At 46.9% G+C, this 18535-nt stretch overlaps 1 protein-coding gene and 1 long non-coding RNA gene across 2 annotated transcripts in view; one reads left to right on the top strand and one right to left on the bottom strand.

Annotated features, from left to right (window-relative positions):
• Positions 1-5914, bottom strand: part of YWHAZ (tyrosine 3-monooxygenase/tryptophan 5-monooxygenase activation protein zeta) — a 64486-nt gene extending 58572 nt beyond the window's left edge. Inside the window, exon 1 of the mRNA XM_073632054.1 lies at positions 5715-5914. The gene's annotated coding sequence lies outside the window, so the exon portion shown is untranslated. The remainder of the gene's footprint in view (positions 1-5714) is intronic.
• The window catches only part of LOC141146152 (uncharacterized), a 161214-nt gene that overhangs the window by 113329 nt on the left and 29350 nt on the right, over positions 1-18535 (top strand). The gene's annotated exons all lie outside the window — the stretch shown is intronic.

Raw genomic sequence — 18535 nt, forward strand, 5'->3', positions numbered from 1 at the left:
ACACGCATGCGATGACGTCATTGCACGCAAACCTGGAAGGAGGGTCGGGTGAATATGGAAGCCCTGTCAGTGGGGACAGTGCGCCACTGGAGGGCTTTTAAAAGATAAGCATTTCATAATGCGCTAGAATGCGATGCATACTAGCACATTATGCCATAGTCTTGCAGGGTTTTGTTTTTTAAAGCCTGTGGTTTACTACTGCTTTAATAAGGTACCAAATCAGCCTGTGCATGAGAGCCTACAAAAAAAAAAAAAAAAAAAAAAAAAAGGGAAGGCCTTTAAGTGGTTAGCCCACTTATTGCTGTTACTACAATCCCCTCTGTTATAATAAATGCTGTGCCCCACTGTATGTGTTTTCTAAAAAAATCTGCCGATAAATACCTTATTTTATAGTGCCGATCGGCGGTCTCGTGACCGTCCATCTCTCTCCTCTCCAGGTCCGACAGCAAAGCAGGTGGAGCGTAGAAAGCCCCACTGACGTCAGCTGGGAGGAGAGAGATGACCGGTCACGTGACCGCCAAGCAGGGCAATAAAGTAAGGTATTTATTGGCAGACATACAGTGGGGAAAGGCATTTATTATAACAGAGGGGACTTTAGTAACAATCGGTTATGATACCAGCAGGAGGGGGGGGGGGCAGCGGCACTGATATGAGCCGGACAGGCAGGGAGGAGGACGACACAAGAGAACGGAGAGCAGGGATGCAGATGACGGAGGCACATAAACTGACCACGGTGTCCATGTTTAACAGCCATGATATCCTGTGGTCAGTTCACAGAGGAGAGGGTATAGCCAGGCAAAATCAGCCAGGTTATTTCAGGTATTACGGGGGGCCAAATGACAAAAGCACATGCATGCTTTAAGGGAACAGGATCCATTAAAAAAAAATTAAAAAATGAAAGGTTAACAAACACTTTAAAGCGGGGTTCCACTCAAATTTTTAACTTAATCTTACCCCATTCAGTTAATTGCATAGATGTTCAAATGCCGCACGAAACATTTTTTTATCGCTGTAATTACCTTTATATTGTACTTTATTGTGGCACTTCCTGTCTCTCCTCCCATGGGAGTAGGCGTGTTTATTGCCTTTCCCCGGCGCCGCACTGTCTCCTGGGAGCTTAGTGTCAGGCTTCCCAAGATTCAGTGCGGGAACAATGATCACGCGTGTGAACAAGCTCTGAATGAACAGCATTCACCGCATCCAGGAAATCAATGCTTGTGGGCTTCAAATGCCCACAAGCGAGATGGAAACAGCCAGCATCACATTTTTAAAGTTATTCTTCAGTACGAAAACAGACAGAGGTGGAAATATTACACCCATTATTTTGGGAGTATTATTTTGGGATTAGCAAAGTGTCTCAATGACCTAAAAAAAAAAAAAAAAAAAAAAAAAAAAAAAAAGGAAAAAATTGGTCACCGGACTCCCACTTTAAATAAAAGCACCATGCAACCAATGGACGAGAGGCTACACATAATAAATGCCTTAAAGTGGTTATAATCTCTCAGAAATACTCAGTGAAGGGACTATCCTCGGGTGATACACAGAGATTAAACAAATCATCCTACATAAGTCGTATCTGTATTTGAAGTCTTTTCTTCTCTACATCCAAAGTGCTGAATTATAAAGCTCATCTGAGAGTTCAGAAAAAAAAAAAAAAAAAGGGGCAGAGAGTAGGGATGCACCAAAATTTCGGCTGAAAATTGCCTTTTCGGCCATTTGCCGAAAAAGAAAAACGGCCGATAATGGAGCTGAAAATGGGGCGGGGCCTTGGCTCCGCCCCCACCTCTGGTGCCGCCCATCATGGGGGTGTCCTATAGCTCAGAAGAGAGAGGAGAGCCGCCGCCTTGTTGATTTGAGTGCCGGGAACATCACAGCTTTCATTTCAATAGCTGTGTGTTCCCCGCTGCGCACCGTCACATACAGCCCCTCCCCCTTGTCTGGGGAACTTAGACAAATCACCCGTCCCGGGATTGGACAGGTGATCTGTCTATCAAAGTGCCCGGACAAAGAGGAGGGGCTGTATGTGACGGCGCACAGCGAGGAACACACAGCTATTGAAATGAAAGCTGTGATGTTCCCGGCGCTCAAATCAATAAGGCGGCGGCTCTCCTCTCTCTTCCCCTGCACAGGCTGGCTGCACTGGGGGACACTGGCTGGCTGCATTTGACGGGCACTGGTGAGGCTGCATTGATCTCCTGTACCATGTCCCCAGTCTCTGACCATCTCCTGTACCATGTCCCCAGTCTCTGACCATCTGCTGTATAAAAATATTTTTAAAAACAGTCACTTTCAGTATCGGTGCTGTTTCGTTATCGGTTTTCGGCCTAGTGTATTTTTCATTTTCGGTGTCTGTTTGGGCACCAAAAAACCCATTTGGTGCACCCCTAGCAGAGAGTTGAAGTTACTGAGCTCTGAACCTTGTCAGAAGCCACTCGTGCTGATAGCAGAAGAACAAAGCAGCAGACAGAAATTACACTTAGTGCTTTTAATTGAGACAAGTACACACTATAGAGCAGTGGTTCTCAACTCCGGTCCTCAGGACCCACTAACAGGCCAGAATTTAAGTATTACCTTGGGGAGATACAGACTAGAATACTGCAATCACTGAGCAGCAAATGATATCACCTGTGATGTATTTCAGTTATCCTGCAAACCTGGCTTGTTAGTGGGTCCCGAGGACAGGAGTTGAGAACCAGTGCTATAGAGGGATATGCTTTGTTCATATTCTATGTCTGAGGTTTAAATAAAGCACAGTGCAACCCATGCATGAAAGGCTACACCTATTAAGGCCTTAAGAAGGCATCATGCAATCTATGCACTAGTATGCTGCTTATTACACCTAATAAGGTCTTAAATAAAAGGTAGCATGCAATCTATGCCTGAGAGGCTACACCTAATAAGGCCTTGAGCAGCACTGTATGATATAAGCCAGAATAGGCTACAAATTACAATGCAATATTGTAAAAAAAAAAAAAAAAAAAAAAGTTTCATTTCCTACGGAAATTTCAGCTCAAACAAGAAGCAATATACCCATCTGGAAATACTCAAATGAACATTTACATCCTCTCAAAGGAAGCTGAGACATCCACTGAAGACCACTCTTCCGGGAAACCTAAGAAACCACCCCACCCACTCCGCAATAGACAGCTGCTACTAAAACCCATTCCATGAAATGACTGGGTAATCTCAGATCTAGAAGTCACACCTATGGGCTTCTCTCGAAGCTTTAGATGAAGAAAAACCTGCGAGACCTGGATGAACACCTCCCTTTCCCCAAGCAATAGGAATGTGTGTGGGGGAAGGGCACAACAGCTATGTACAGGTCAGGAAAAGCCTATTCTCTGGTCACAGAGTCCATGGTCCACCTTCACAATAGCCATTTGACTGCTACAAATTCCTCATTAGGAGGGCAAACCAGATCCTTATTCAAAAGAATCCTTATCCTTACACCAGAATCCTTATTCAAAAGGATAGTGTTAAACACCCTCCAAGAAAATACTTACTGCAGCTATATTCTTTACCACCCTTTATTTGCATAGGAAGGGCTATCCTCTCTGCCAGTGTATCAGGTTATTGCTCCATATATGTCATTTTTACTTTAAATGTTTTATGCATTGAATCATGTTTTTTCTTGTTTTATATTGATCACTTTATGCTGCACCAGAGAGGATGGTGCCATAAAAAGCATTAGCAAAGAACCTGTATGCTATTAACACCACAAGCATTAAGCATGGTACTACTGCATTTCTGGAGAGGTCACATTGACCTTAATCCTTGTTGTAAAACCTGGCCTGGTGCAATAATGGTGCGTTATTGGATGGATAAAGCCTACCCAGCCGGAAACAAAAAAAAAATAAAAAATAAAAAAATTGCAATGTAATCCTGGTATGTTGCAGCTGGAAACAATGTAGGAGTGAATTGTAGGACTGCCTTCGTACAACACAATTCCTTTGTGTTCAGCCCTCCCAGGAACATGGCCACTGTCACCTTGTCTACTCGCCACTGACCCAGCAATGAGAAGATGATCGCACAGGAGACACCTCCCTGGGGACACGGAGGAGGAAGAGGGGGCGGCCTCACCTGTGCTGCAATGTCTGCAAAAAAAAAAAAAAACCTGCATCGATGCAACATGGAGGAGGAGGGGAGTGGAGGACGCTGCATGCAACAGCCCTGCATAGTGTAGATCTAGACACGGCTGGACCATGCGGAATACAGTGCACGTGCTGGAGATGAATGCAGGCACATTTCTAATGCAATACCCACACATGCGATAATGGCCAGAAATAACAGGAAAGTCTATGGAGTAGATAGAAGAGAGCGATGAGATCAGCCAAGCCTCCTTATATGGGGTGCAAGGAAGGAGGAGAAGCTGGGAGGGAGGGTCCTTTTTCTCTACATAGAAAGGTTCTTCTGTATGTGCACTACAAGCTTCTATACCACAGAAGCCATTGTTACACATCTCTACCCTCCCGAGACCTCATAAGCCTTCCAGAGCCAGGTACACGGCTCCATATTTGGGAAAAAAAAGCCATTGGCTCCTCTCCACTGCAGCTAAGGTGAGGTTATGGCGAGATGGTACAATGGAACCGAAAAGCTGACCTCTAAAATACTGTGAGATACAGGGTGAGGGACAAATCCATCTTGCTTCGGATGGATAGAAGTGGCCATAAGACCTGCATGGGGGAATAATAGAGCTGTGTGCTCCTTTCCACTATTGCCAAGGTGAGGTCGTGGTGAGACGGTACAAAGGACCCGAAAAAGCAGACCGCCACCGTACTGTGAGATCCAGCCATGACTTCTTACAGAAGAAGGTGAGGGACGAGTCCATCTTACTTTGGATGGTTGGGAGGTGGCCATATGAGATCCACCTGCATTGGGAATGAAAGAGCCGTGTGCCAATGTGAGGTTGTGGGTGAGATGGTACAAAGGACCTGAAAAGCCAACCTCTACCATACTGTGAGGTCTTTTTATAGGAGGAAGAGGTGAGCAACACATCCATCTTCCTCTGGATTCATGACGCTTACCATAGAAGAACCTGCCTGTGCTCGAAGCAACCGAGCGCCAGGATATCAGTGAAGGTTCTCATTCATCCGGGTCATGCTGTATCTGGTAGTAGTAGGGCATGTTTAATAGAACAAGTCCAGATCAATGTGATTTACTACCACTAGCCGACGCCAAAATTGCCCCAATCCGGTACCAGCAAAGGACCACGGGTAGGATACGGACTGCTCAGAGAATTACCATGGTGCTGGGTTCCTCCTGGGAGGGCAGTGACAGCAAAGCAGGGCATGGTCATGCTGGGACTTTCAGTCCAGGACCAGCCATGCTAGGCTTTGTAGTTCCTCTCCGATCATGGGGGGGAGGGGGGCCTAGACTGATACCCTCCCAATGGAGCCAAATGACACTGCAAGCTAGCCCTTGCATCATTCAGCCAATCCTGGATGGTTGCCATTAGCAACAGCTCGACCCTGCCCTCATTTTCATGGCTGGCTCAATGTGTGGAGACAACCATGGATACAAGATGAATGGTTGTCAGGGGCAACGGCCGCCATTGCAATAATTGCAGCTCAGTCATAAGACAGGAGAGAAAAGACAGCGAGAGGCCCCCAGCCCCCTCCCTATGAACAATGCTTCCTCTCCGCCATTGAGTCCGGCCCTCCCCTCCCGTTCCCCCCCCCCTCCTTCTTCTCAGCGCCCCCTGCCTTGCACCTTACCTGTAGTGGAGAGCTGCTGGCGGTCGGGGTCCCCGGGGCTGGGCGGAATGCGCGTCTCTCTGGCTGCTGCCGCTGGGAGGAGAGTCCGGTCCTCTTCCGAGCGCTCAAAGCTCTAACCGAATCCACGGGGTTTCCTCCAATCGCTGAGCAGGGGCCGGAGAGTGACGTCAAGCGCTACTATAGCAACCGCTGACTGGGTGGCAGAATAACCGCCTGCCTGGGGTCTCGCGCTCCCTCCCTGAGGCGGGCGGGGGCGCGCGGCGCTGGTTGGGGTGGGGCGCTCGCGCCCGCGGGCTTTTTTTTTTTTTTTTTTTTGCCTTGCAGAGTCACACTTAGCTGGGCCCGGCTGCTGCTGGAATGATTGCAGGAAGGCAGTGAGACGTGTCCTGACTGTGACAGAGGCATGGAGAGGACACAGGAGGGATGAGGAGGACTGAGAGGCCGCCATGGCCTGTTCACTTCACTGCAATGTTCAATACACCAATAAAATGGAAGCACAACTCCAGTGTGAGCTGATAGTGACAATACACCTATTCAGCTGAGGGGCGCTACCCCAAGCTGTGCTGCTATGAACCATTCTGAATAATCTCCTTATATACCTGCTATTGCTGAAGGCCCAACAGAAGCCCGTCCAAAAAACTCCCAAAGTTGGGGTTCCATCCCTGTCCTGCCCTGTTGCTAGGACGTTGCTATGACACTTCAGACGACACTCTATTACCCTGGTGCCCAACCTGCGACCCTTGGACACTCAGGACCCCTGCAGACACAGATCTATGTTTGGGCCTGTTATAGCACTGACTTCTAGCAGTCTCATGTAATATGTTTCCTGTATCAACACCTATAGCATGTTCACAGCTTCTGACAGTCTCTTGAAGCAAGTCCATAGTCTCTGACCATCTCTTGTATCCATAGCTCCCGACTGTCCCTGATTTGGAGCAATGTCCCTCATTCCACCTCATTTGTCCCTCATTTTGGTCTGATCTATAAAGTTGTAATAAAATGCACTTTGTATCTATCAGAAAGTGTTTTCCGGTGCTAAACCTTTCATCTGACTTCCAAATTGCTGTATTTGTAAATTCCAAAAGCCAATATAAAGGAATAGTAATGGTAAAAAAAAGGACTTGTGGGTTTAACCAATCTTTTTTTTTTTTTGTACAATTCTCCTTTAAGGGAGCGTGGCAAGGGGTGTGTCCTATGCCTGCATACTTTTGCTGATAGGTGTCCCTCGTTCCCATCTCAAAAAGTTGGGAGGTATGCTGTATCAAGTCCACAGTATCTGACCATCTCTTGTATCAAGTCCGCAGTATCTGACCATCTCTTGTATCATGTCCGCAGTATCTGACCATCTCTTGTATCATGTCCGCAGTATCTGACCATCTCTTGTATCATGTCCGCAGTCTCTTGACAATCTCTTGTATCATGTCCACAGTCTCTGACCATCTCTTGTACCATGTCCGCAATCTCTGACCATCTCTTGTATCATGTCCGCAATCTCTGACCATCTCTTGTATCATGTCCACAGTCTCTGACCTTCCCTTGTACCATGTCCGCAGCCTCCGAACATCTCTTGTACCATTTCCGCAGCCTTTGACCATCTCTTGTATCATGTCCGCAGTCTATGACCATCTCCTGTACGATGTACGCAGTCGCTGACTATCTCTTGTATCATGTACGCAGTCTCTGATCATCTCTTGTATCATGTACGCAATCTCTGACCATCCCTTGTATCATGCCCGTAGTCTCTGACCATCCCTTGTATCATGTACGTAGTCTCTGACCATCTCTTGTATCATGTCCATAGTCTCTGATCATCTCGTGTATGATGTATGCGGTCTCTGATCATCTTTTGTACCATGTCCACAGTCTCTGACCATCTCTTGTATGATGTACGCAGTCTCTGACCATCTCTTGTATCATGTCCATAGTCTCTGATCATCTCTTGTATAATGTTTGCAGTCTCTGATCATCTTTTGTACCATGTCCACAGTCTCTGACCATCTCTTGTATGATGTATGCGGTCTCTGATTATCTCTTGTACCATGTATGTGGTCTCTGATCATCTTTTTTGTCAGAAACCATGAATCAGACCGAGACAGAAGTGCAGTTAAAAATCACACTTGTTTAATAATAATAATAATAATAATAGTAAAAGGTAAACAGAACAACGTAGTCAAATCATAGCCAGAGTTCGGTAACCGGAAAGGATAGTCAGACAAGCCAGGACGTCAGGGAGCCAGAGATCAGCATACTTCAGCACAGACCAGGAAATCAGGAAACCGGAGAATCAGCGTAGTGGAACAGCAAGCAGGATCAGGAACCAGAAGGAACGTCAGCCAAGCAAGTCTTCAACAGGTAAACAGGAGAGAGTCTCTGGATGTGTTGAGCAAGGCAAAGGCAGAGAGGGACTGAGCTGAACAGCTTAAGTAACGAACGGGATATCATCATCAGGTGAATCACTGTGGAAAAGGTTGGAGCTGCCAATTAACCAACAGCTGAGCGGCCTGCTCTGACAGTATCCCCTCCTCAAAGACCCCTCCCCCTCAGAGGACCACCAGGTTTGAGGGGAAAACTTCTATGGAAAGCACGAAGGAGCACAGGGGCATGTACGTCCGAGGATGAGACCCAAGAGCGTTCCTCCAGACCGTAACCTTTCCAATGCACCAGGTACTGTATGTGCCCACGAAACCTATGGGAGTCAACAATTGACTGTACTTTATACTCCTCATGGTTCTCAGCCTGTACTGGGTGAGGACCTAGCACCGAGGTGGTAAAACGGTTGCAGACCAAAGGTTTTAATAAGGAGACATGGAATACATCCACTGGGTTAATCCTGCGGAGAATACGGAAAGGCCCAATAAACCGAGGTGCCAACTTCAGTGAGGGAACACGGAGTCGGAGGTTGCGAGATGACAGCCAGACTCTGTCCACAACCTGGTAGGAAGGCGCAGGCAGGCGTTTGCGGACAGCATGGATTCTGTACCTATCACTGGCATGTCGCAAAGCCTCCTGGACTTGTGCCCAAGAAGACGACGCAGATGCTTCTCTAACGCAGGCATGCTCTGCGGAACAAATGAGTCAGGCAACATGGAAGGTTGGAAACCATAGTTTGCCATAGATGGGAACAATTGGGAAGCAGAATTCAAGGCACTATTGTAAGGAAACTCTGCCCAAGGTAAGAGGTCTGACCAGTTGTTATGATGGTCAGAAATATAGCAACGTAGAAACTGCTCCAAGGACTGATTGGCTCTTTCTGCGGCCCCATTCTAAACTGCGGGTGATACGCAGAGGAGAAAGAAAGCTGAATTCCCAACTGTGCACAAATGGCTCCCCAGAACCGGGACACAAACTGACTACCCCTGTCCGAGACAATCACCTTGGGTAGCCCATGTGAGCAAAAGGTCTCCCGAGCAAAAATGGAAGCCAGTTCCTTAGATGTGAGCAACTTAAGTGGGATACAATGAGACATCTTTGAGAACCGGTCAACCACCATAAGGATAGCTGCGTTGCCCTGAGAGTTGAGTAACTCCACAATGAAATCCATGGACAGGTGGGTCCAGGGCCTCTCTCCAGTGGGTATGGGTTGTAGGAGGCCCACTGGAAGGTGTTGTTGTGTCTTACTCTGAGCACACATGGAACAAGCAGCTATGAAGGTGGCTACATCAGCACTTGTTGGGAAATGGCCCAAAAGAGTTGATTCTTCTCAGGGTGGTCAGCAGCCTTGGGAGAATGGTATGTCTGGAGCATGGCAGTACAGAGACTCTCAGGGACAAAGCAGCAGTCACAAGGTTTCTCAGGAGGAGCATGGACCTGAGCAGCAAGAATTTTGTCACCTAAAGGAGAAGTGAGACTGGTGCGAACCGTAGCCAGAATACGATCAGGAGGAATCACAGGAACAGGAACCGATTCCATCTTGGAAGTGGAGGAAACTTGTCGTGAGGAAGCATCAGCCCTTTTATTCTTAGCACCGGGTAAGAATGAGACAATGTAATTGAAACTTAACAAGAAAAGAGCCCATCACGCGCTTCTCAGAAAGAGGCGTTTAACCTCAGACAAGAATGTGAGATTCTTATGGTCAGTAAGAATGAGAACCGGCACAGTGGTACCTTCAAGAAGATACCTCCATTCTTTGAGGGCTAAAATGATCGCTAACAACTCTGTCCTCAATCTCGTAATTGCATTTCGCAGGTGACAATTTCTTGTAAAAGTAGCCACAATGATGCATAGTGCTCTCAGAGGTTGGACGTTGAGACAGAAGGGCGCCAACTCCAGTCTCAGAGGCATCAACCTCAGGGATAAAGGGGAACGTAGGATCAGGATGTGCCAACACAGGAGCAGAAACAAAGGCAGCCTTGAGACTCTCAAAGGACTTAATGGACTCCGGAGACAAACTCTGTGGGTTACCGTCCTTTCTGGTCATATCAGTCAGGGGCTTGACCAGAGACGAGAAATTATGAATAAACTTTCGATAATAATTGGTAAAGCCAAGAAAACTTTGCAGAGGATGTATACAAATGGGTCGGGGTCACTGTAGGCCTCTCTCGGTCCATCAAAAAAAACGGCAATGGAAATGACATAACCCAGGAATTTAACCTGTTCATGATGGAACTTGCATTTCTCCAGTTTACAATAGAGATTGTTCTCTCTCAGCTTCTGAAGCACACGACAGACATCTGTATGGTGACTCTCTAGGGACTTGGAAAAAATGAGGATATCGTCGAGATAAACTACCACACATAACTGCAACAAATCTCGGAGGACATCGTTGATTAATTCCTGGAAAACTGCCAGAGTGTTGCAAAGGCCAAATGGCATTACGAGGTACTCATAATGGCCTGTTCTGGTATTAAACACAGTTTTCCATTCGTCGCCCTCCTTGATCCTCACAAGATTGTATGCTCCTCTCAAATGCAGCTTCGTGAAAATCGTTGCTCCCTTGAGACAGTCAAATAACTCCGTAATCAATGGAATTGGATAAGCATTCTTAATTGTGATACAATTGAGACCCCTATAATCAATACAAGGTCTCAGTTCACCACTCTTCTTCACAAAGAAGAAACCAGCACCAGCAGGAGATGAGCACTTGTGGATGAATCCTAGAGAAAGTGAGTCTGCAACATACTCCTCCATGACCTTATCCTCTGAGACCGACGAAGGGTAAATCCGGCCACGAGGGAGTATGGCACCAGGTTGAAGGTCAATTGCACAATCATATAACCGGTGTGGAGGCAAACTAACGGCTTGACTTTTGTCAAAGACATCACTAAAATTGCGGATACTCCTCCGGCAGGGAGGAGAGTAAAGAGGTACATAGGACCTTTAGCATGAAGCCAATCAACAGAGGGGTTGTACCTCTAGGATAATCACCAGCGGAAACTTAGGTGAGGAAATAACTTGGAATTGGATTATCTCATGGTGAAGAGCCCCTACGGCCATGGACAATGGAACAGTCTCATGAGTCACATGGGCAGGCTGTAAAGGTCTCCAGTCAAGAGCCTCAATGGCAAGTGGAGTGGCATGAAGCTGCAGCGGAATCGAGTGCTTAGATACAAAGGCAACATCAATGAACAGGCCTGCACCCCAGAGTCGATTAGAGCCTGTATCTCGACGGACGACTCTGACCAAGAAAGGGTTACGGGAACCAGGGGCTTATCTTTCTGTATAACTGGGGATAAAACAATGCCACTTAAGGTCTGTCCCCTACGGGACCTCAAGGTTCGGGCATTCCCTGGACGGGTAGGACAAGACTGCAAAAAGTGACCTGCCTGGCCACAATAAAGGCACAATCTCTCCCTCCTCCTAAAGGTTCTCTCATCCGCAGAGAGATGTGTGAAGCCCAAGTGCATGGGTTCATCTTCACTGACCGACTTGGTACCAGGAGGAAGGGGAGGTGAGGGAGGCAAGGGTGGGACTGCAAAGCTCGGAGATAAATGTACAGGAGGCTTCCGCAAGCGCTCCTTAAAAGAGAGTGTTTGAGTCTGGAGTCAATGAGGATGACAAATGTGATCAACTTCTCCAGCTCAGTGGGTATATCTCGGGCTGCTATCTCGTCTTTGATGGTATCCGAGAGACCTTGAGAAAAAGTAGCCACGAGGGCCTCATTGTTCCACGCAACCTCTGCTGCCAGAGTACGGAATTCAATGGCGTAATCGGCAATAGTTCTCGTACTCTGTTTGATGGACATCAGGCATTTGGCAGCAGAAGCAAAGCGTGCGGGAAGGTCAAATACCCTTTTAAAGGAAGCCACAAACTCTGGGTAACTCAGGACAACGGGTTTTTGTGTCTCCCATAGAGGGTTTGCCCAGGCCAAGGCTCTCTCAGAAAGCAAAGATAGCACAAAACCTACTTTGCTTCTGTCTGTGGGAAACAGATGCAGGACCAGACATACCTCTTATAGAGGTAATACTCGAGGCGGGTGCCTGAACAGAGACTGGAGCAGCAGCAGGGACAGCCTGCAACACAGGTTGTATCAGAGCAGCCACAGTGGAAGATTCCAGGTGAGCCGTGAAATTCTGTAACACTAAGGAAAACTGATCCATACGGTGATCCTGCTCATCCAACCTGGAAAAAATATTACCAACAAGTGGATTGACTGCATCTTTTGAATTCATGTCCTTTGCCTACTGTCAGAAACCATGAATCAAATGGAGACAGAAGTGCAGTTAAAAATCACACTTGTTTAATATTATTAATAATAATAATAATAGTAAAAGGTAAATAGAGCAACGCAGTCAAATCATAGCCAGAATTCATTAACCGGAATGGATAGTCAGACAAGCCAGAACGTCAAGGAGCCAGAGATCAGCGTACTTCAGGACAGGCCAGGAAATCAGAAAACCGGAGAATCAGCGTAGTGGAACAGCAAGCAGGATCAGGAACCAGAAGGGACGTCAGCCAAGCAAGTCTTCAACAGGTACACAGGAGAGAGTCTCTGGATGTGTTGACCAAGGCGAAGGCAGAGAGGGACTGAACTGTAAAGCTTAAGTAACCAGCAGGACTGATGAACAGGATATCATCATCAGGTGAGTCACTGTGGAAAAGAATGGAGCTGGGCTGCTCTGAGAAGGAAGGGCTGAGCCCAGCCCTGACACTTTTGCACTATGTCCGCAGTCTCTGACCATCTCTTGTATGATGTATGCAGTCTCTAACCATCTCTTGCACCATGTCCACAGTCTCTGACCATCTCTTGTATCATGCCCGCAGTCTCTGACCATCCCTTGTATCATGTAATCTCTGACCATCTCTTGTATCATGTACGCAGTCTCAAACCATCTCATGTATCATGTACGCAGTCTCTGACATAGTTACATAGTTACATAGTAGGTGAGGTTGAAAAAAGACACAAGTCCATCAAGTCCAACCTATGTGTGTGATTATGTGTCAGTATTACATTACATATCCCTGTATGTTGCGGTCATTCAGGTGATTATCTAATAGTTTCTTGAAGCTATCAATGCTCCCCGCTGAGACCACCGCCTGTGGAAGGGAATTCCACATCCTTGCCGCTCTTACAGTAAAGAACCCTCTACGTAGTTTAAGGTTAAACCTCTTTTCTTCTAATTGTAATGAGTGGCCACGAGTCTTATTAAACTCTCTTCTGCGAAAAAGTTTTACCCTTATTGTGGGGTCACCAGTACAGTATTTGTGAATTGAAATCATATCCCCTCTCAAGCGTCTCTTCTCCAGAGAGAATAAGTTCAGTGCTCGCAACCTTTCCTCATAACTAAGATCCTACAGACCCTTTATTAGCTTTGTTGCCCTTCTTTGTACTCGCTCCATTTCCAGTACATCCCTCCTGAGGACTGGTGCCCAGAACTAACCATCTCATGTATCATGTCCACAGTCTCTGACCATCTCTTGTACCATGTCCGCAATCTCTGACCATTTCTTGCATCATGTCCGCAGTCTCTGACCACCTCTTGTGTCATGTCCACAGTCTCTGACCATCTTATGTACCATGTCCGCAATCTCTGACCATCTCTTGTATCATGTCTGCAGTCTCTGACCATCTCTTGTGTCATGTCCGCAGTCTCTGACCATCTCTTGTATCATGTATGCAGTCTCAGGCCATCTCTTGTATCATGTACGCAGTATCCGACCATCTCTTGTATCATGTCCGCAGTCTCTGACCATCTCTTGTATCATGTCCGCAATCTCTGACCATCTCTTATTTTATGTACGCCGTCTCTGACCATCTCTTGTATCATGTATGCAGTCTGACCATCTCTTGTATCATGCCCAAAGTCTTTAACTATAGCCTGCTTTGTATATCTGCTGTCTTTGATAATGAATATTCACTGAATTTTATGTGTGGCCTCTTGGTGATGTCGGTGGCTGCACTTGAGACCTCCCCACATCAAGAAAGTTGACCACTACTGTTCACCTTTGCCATTGCTACAGCGTGTTTAAAAACCCCACATGTGCTCTCATCCATTATGAGAGAGAGTGCTCTTGTGATGGCGGAGCATCAACGACAGCTGAAGCATCTTGGCAACGCACCAGCAACAGAGCAGGACCAGGGAACACTGGCTATGGGAATTTTTCATGCAGGCTTCTGGAGGGTTGAAAGTGGCCTATAGCAACAGAAGCTTTGTATTTATTTACTAAGTGTACATATTCGCCAGCACACCATGGAAAGACAACTTCTGTCCAAAGGTCCCCCTGTGTGGCTTTGAAACATTGCACTTATTTCTGTGATGTGATCTTTTTCAATAAAAGAAACCTTTGGACGGAAGTTGTCGATCCATGGTGTGCTGGCAAATATGTACATTTGCTTGATTTTCCAGGACCCAACTGGTAATCGCTGCAGCACCCACCATTTCAAGAGCCATATTTGCCAGGAACGCGTGCGAAAGGAATATTGACAAGATTGTATTTATCTACTGGTGTCACGGCATAAGACATTTATTTTGCAACAGTGAAATTTCCTCTTTAAAGCGGAGTTCCACACAAAAATGGAACTTCCGCTTTTTGGAACACCCCCCCCCCCCCCCCCCGGTGTCACATTTGGCACCTTTCAGGGGGGAGGGGGGTGCAGATACCTGTCTAAGACAGGTATTTGCACCCACTTCCTGGCATAGACTCCCACGGGAGTCTACGCCTGTTCCCGTCTCTCCGCGCTGTCTCCTGGGAAACACACAGGTCCCAGGAGATAGTGGGGACCAGTTACGACGCGCAGCGCGACTCGTGCATGCCCAGTAGGGAACTGGGAAGTGAAGCCGCAACGCTTCACTTCCTGATTCCCTCACCTAGGATGGTGGCAACAGCTGCCGAGAGTCGAGCAAGTGATCGGCGTCTGCTGCCGACATCGCTGGAACCTGGACAGGTAAGTGTCCATTTATTAAAAGTCAGCAGCTGCAGTATTTGTAGCTGCTGGCTTTTAATATTTTTTTTTTGGGTGGACTCCCGCTTTAAAGACATGTTCACAAAAATGACTAGGGAGCTGTAAAACCATTTGATTGAGTTATGCTTTTACTACCCCGGACGGACTTTAGATTTGGAACATGTTTCAAATTTTTACGTCGGAACTCCGCCAGACCCAGTTCCTATCGAAAGGTCGGCTCGTCTGTATGCTAGTTCGACGGACGAAAACTGACGCTAGGGCATCTATTGGCTACTGGCTATCAACTTCCTTATTTTAGTCCGATGTACGTCATCACGTACGAATCCGTCGGACTTTGGTGTTATCGTGTGTAGGCAGTCCGTTTGTTTGGAAAGTCCGTCAGAAGTGCGCCCAAAGTCTGTCGGATAGACCGTCGGACCAGTCCGGTCGAAAAGTCTGCTAGTGTGTACACGGCATAACACCTGCCATACACAACCAATTCAAGTCTATTTGGCCGTGCTGCAACTGCTTGCAATGCATGTGATTATGACGCGGTGGTGCAGCTTTTACAGGGGTAATCCATACAGTAAGGCCAGCTATAGACGGTGCGAATCTCAGCCAGTTCAGCAGGAACGGGCCGAGATTTGAACCGTGTTTGGGCAGGCTGAATATACCAAGTTGATCGATCAATCAACTTGGGTATAACCAGCTTGCCGGGTTCAAGTGCAGTTATTGATAGCAGGTGCTATAGCCGCTAGCAATAACTACTGCCTTCTCCCGGCGGGCATGGCTTCTCCAACCCGCCGGGAGAATACAATGTCTCGGTGTGAGGCGTTGCCCTGTCAGCACTGTCTGTGTTGATGGGGGAATAGTACAAATTTCTTTCCTGCAATGACTGTCAATGTCCTGCCTAAGGAGGTGACAAATCATCTTCCTCACTGCCTGTCAATCACCCTTGGATCACTTTTCAGAGGGGTAGCAAGCATAAATGTGCGCAGCCAATTGCATTAGGGTGTGCACCTCAAAGCTTAAACACACATGCATGTGTGTGTGACTACATATACAGTATCTCACAAAAGTGAGTACACCCCTCACATTTTTGTAAATATTTTATTATATCTTTTCATGTGACAACACTGAAGAAATGACATTTTGCTACAATGTAAAGTAGTGCGTGTACAGCTTGTATAACAATGTAAATTTGCTGTCCCCTCAAAATAACTAAACACACAGCCATTAATGTCTAAACCGCTGGCAACAAAAGTGAGTACACCCCTTAGGGAAAATGTCCAAATTGGGCCCAATTAGCCATTTTCCCTCCCAAGTGTCATGTGACTCATTAGTGTTACAAAGTCTCAGGTGTGAATGGGGAGCAGGTGTGTTAAATTTGGTGTTATCGCTCTCACTCTCTCATACTGGTCACTGGAACTTCAACATGGCACCTCATGGCAAAGAACTCTCTGAAGATCTGATAACAAGAATTGGTGCTCTACATAAAGATGGCCTAGGCTATAAGAAGATTGCCAAGACCCTGAAACTGAGCTGCACCAGGGTGGCCAAGACCATACAATGGCTTAACAGGACAGGTTCCACTCAGAACAGGCCTCGCCATGGTCGACCAAAGAAGTTGAGTGCATGTGCTCAGCGTCATATCCAGAGGTTGTCTTTGGGAAATAGACGTATGAGTGCTGCCAGCATTGCTGCAGAGGTTGAAGGGGTGGGGGGTCAGCCTGTCAGTGTCCAGACCATACGCCGCATACTGCATCAAATTGGTCTGCATGGCTTTCATCCCAAAAGGAAGCCTCTTCTAAAGATGATGCACAAGAAACCCACAAACAGTTAGCTGAAGACAAGCAGACTAAGGACATGGATTACTGGAACCATGTCCTGTGGTCTGATGAGACCAAGATAAACTTATTTGGTGGCTCAGATGGTGTCAAGCATGTGTGGCAGCAACCAGGTGAGGAGTACAAAGACAAGTGTGTCTTGCCTACAATCAAGCATGGTGGTGGAAGTGTCATGGTCTGGGGCTGCATGAGTGCTGCCGGCACTGGGGAGCTACAGTTCATTGAGGGACCCATGAATGCCAACATGTACTGTGACATACTGAAGCAGAGCATGAACCCCTCCCTTCGGGGCTGAGCCGCAGGGCAGTATTCCAACTTGATAACGACCCCAAACACACCTCCAAGATGACCACCTGCCTTGCTAAAGAAGCTGAGGGTAAAGGTGATGGACTGGCCAAGTATGTCTCCAGACCTAAACCCTATTGAGCATCTGTGGGGCATCCTCAAATGGAAGGTGGAGGAGCGTAAGGTCTTTAACATCCACCAGCTCCATGATGTCATCATGGAGGAGTGGAAGGGGACTCCAGTGGCAGCCTGTGAAGCTCTGGTGAACTTCATGCCCAAGAGGGTTAAGGCAGTGCTGGAAAATAATGGTGGCCACACAAAATGTTGACACTTTGGGCCCAATTTGGACATTTTCACTTAGGGGTTTACTCACTTTTGTTGCCAGCGGTTTAGACATTAATGGCTGTGTGTTGAGTTATTTTGAGAGGACAGCAAATTTACAGTTATACAAGCTGTACACTCACTACTTTACATTGTAGCAAAGTGTAATTTCTTCAGTGTTGTCACATGAAAAGATAAAAGAAAATATTTACAAAAATGTGAGGGGTGTACTCACTTTTGTGAGATACTGTATATGGCTTTGGAACATTGTTCTCCCTACTGGCACAGTGAAAGAGAAGTGCAGAAGCAGAGCAAAGCCGGTAAGAGGAAGATCTTTCCAATAACCCTGCCTGCTCAAAGTGATAATGCTAATGCGTACTAGGTGATTAGGGTGTGCTCAGGCACACCCTGCACACCCTGTGTGCACAACTTTGGTGGCAAGTGTGAAGCAACTCTTGGGCTGCCATCAGTTCTCTCACTCTGAATATGCTGGTTGCAAGGCCATAAGTTGAATTTGGCTTCAATATCTTCAAAACCGTTACTCAAAACCCAGTATGTGGATCAAGAGTTGTGAGCTGACTTGCTGTACACTTGTTTGAGGTCAGAGATTAAGAATACGGATGAGCTCAGGAGTGTGGATCCTAGTCTGAACCCACATGAGCGAGCCCGCTAAGTCGCTGTACTGGGCCTATTATCTGCAGCCGGGGTACTCCCCACCCCACAGCTGCACGTTTATACGAGAAGTTTGTATACGTGCTGCGGTGAGGTGAGGAATGACGGTGATTGTCCCAGTACAGTGACAGCATATGACAGGCTCACTCAGGTGGGTTCATACTAGGATCTACATGCCATAGCTCATCCCTAATTAGGAAGAACAAACAAAATAGAAAAAAAAAAGCACCCTGGATAGTGCAAATGAGACATTTGTTGATAATGCAATTAACAAGGCCCCCTTCACAGTGGATTTCAATGGCAAGAATCAGCAGATTCTCTCAGCTGGGATTGCAGGTGTATGTGAACAGCTCAAAGCAAAACAGCCATGGCTGTCT

The sequence above is a fragment of the Aquarana catesbeiana genome, linkage group LG05, assembly GCF_042186555.1.
Source record: "Aquarana catesbeiana isolate 2022-GZ linkage group LG05, ASM4218655v1, whole genome shotgun sequence".
NCBI classification, from domain to species: domain Eukaryota; kingdom Metazoa; phylum Chordata; class Amphibia; order Anura; family Ranidae; genus Aquarana; species Aquarana catesbeiana.